Raw genomic sequence first — 2,118 nt, forward strand, 5'->3', positions numbered from 1 at the left:
TCAGTGCCTTTTTCCACTCAGTTTGAGACCTTCCTGGCTCTTCGTATAACAAATGATTTTTATTGCCACCTAGACATTTTTGTAGCATAATATGAGACTAGATTTTATTTAAATCTTCTGTTTTAGCTGCTTTCTCGGACACTACTATTATAGGAGAAGGAGGGCACTATCTTATTATGCCAGGTAGGAGTAGGAGAAGTAGGAGTCTGTGTTCCCCCATGGGGCCACCATTGATACCCAAGAGATTTGGGCTCATCACTACTGCTAGGAAAGGGTGGGAGTTTTAGCTTCTTATGTGGTCTCCACTGACAACATGGTGGGGTAGCCTTGTTACTGCTGGCTCTCACAAAACTCCTAACTACTCTGATACCACCCCAGTGAGGAAAGAGAGGAAGGAGTCCTTGTTATTTTCAGGCAAAGGTGGAAATCTTGACTTCTCATGTGGTCTTCACTGACACTACTCATGGGTCTTACGGGTTAGGGGAGGTCTCATTACCAGCTGGCAGAGGTAACATAGAATAATACATTTATTTAATCTTACAGGAAGTAAAATCCTAATTTTATTAAATTGTACTTTTAAAATCATCCATCTTTTTATTTCATTATGTTTGTTTTTATGGTCAAGGTCTATATTAACATGCAGTACAGTTTTATCATAGTTGTACAATGTTTCTGTAAGAACAATGTAAATGTGCCACTCTGATCTCTTAATATGGGAAAGTATAATTAGAGGCATAATTAACTCACAAGGCTACCTGTCTCTGCTTCATCTACCACTGAGTTCAACCCAAGTCACACTTCCAGTGGGCCATTCACAACCAGTAACTGAGTGTGCTGAGGTATTAGTATGTGCTTATTTCTGCAAGCTGCAGGAGTCTTCCAGAACAGTGACTTGGCTCAACAACAGTTGATTGACCTGATCAAACCTCTCTTGGAACTGTGTTATACTATGACACTCTTCCTTTAACTTATCCTTTCTTCCCCTTTCACAGGTGACAGACCTGCATCACAGTCTGAAGGCTCCCTTGGCTTTCTCTGTTTCCCTTCATTTTAACCTTGAAAAAGTTTCCACACATGCCTCTTGGACAGCTAATTCTGTTTTGGTGTCCACTTTTTAAAGGAAATAAGCTAATACAAATCCCTGTTAAAATAATTGTATTCATGTAAAAATAAATCTGTTGACTATAAAACATTAAATAGTAAGAATGCAAGTAGTTAGACATTTAGAAAACCATTACGAATATTGTGAATGGTGTTTTAGCACTGAGGAATATTTCTTTAGAGGGTCCAGAAATACTGGAATAATATACCTTGCTATATTTGCTTCAGTTATATTCATATCAATGATAAAATATTCAGATATGTGTGTGGTCTTAAGTATGTCTAAAATTATTTGAACACCTCTCATCAAAAGGTAAAGTTTAATTTTTTATTTCTGTTGAATATGGGAGGCTTCAGAGACATTTTTTAAATAAAGAGAATGAGATAGAAGTGCCAGTGGGTGACTTTCGAAGTTAGGCAATGAAGAGCAATACTTTCTGGTTTCTTCCTGGTTCTTTCTCTCTTGAGAGATGGGCCTTGGAAGTCCTGAGACTACATATAAGAAATCCAGCTATCCTGAAGCCACTATCTTCGAGAAATCATGTGGGGAGATCATGTGGGGAGATCGCATAGAGATATATAGAGAAATCTGAGATGTCACGACTCTCTTACACCCGGATGTTTGAGTTATTTCAGCCCAGGCACCACATATTTGAGTGAGTGACCTTTCAGATGATTCCAACTTCTAGCTTTCAGCCACCCTAGTCAATGTTAAGTATGTGAAACAAGCAGGTTCCACCAAGACTGCCCAGATTCTTAAACAAAGTAAATGTTGTTGCCTTAAGCCTAAGATTTAGGGTAGTTGTTATGCAACAGTAGACTTCTGGATGTGTTAGATCTCTGGATCTTGTTCTTTCGTAGTCTGGTGTTAAAAGTCTGACTCTGTTACTGATTTGAGTATGGTTTGTCCCATCTGAAACTCATGGTGGCATTTGATTGTCATTGTAGTGTACTTAGGAAATGAGGACTAATGGGAAATGCTGGGTCATCGGGATGGATCCCTCCTGAATAAATTAA

The sequence above is a fragment of the Rhinopithecus bieti genome, unplaced genomic scaffold, assembly GCF_001698545.2.
Source record: "Rhinopithecus bieti isolate Rb0 unplaced genomic scaffold, ASM169854v2 scaffold_44748, whole genome shotgun sequence".
Lineage (NCBI taxonomy): Eukaryota > Metazoa > Chordata > Mammalia > Primates > Cercopithecidae > Rhinopithecus > Rhinopithecus bieti.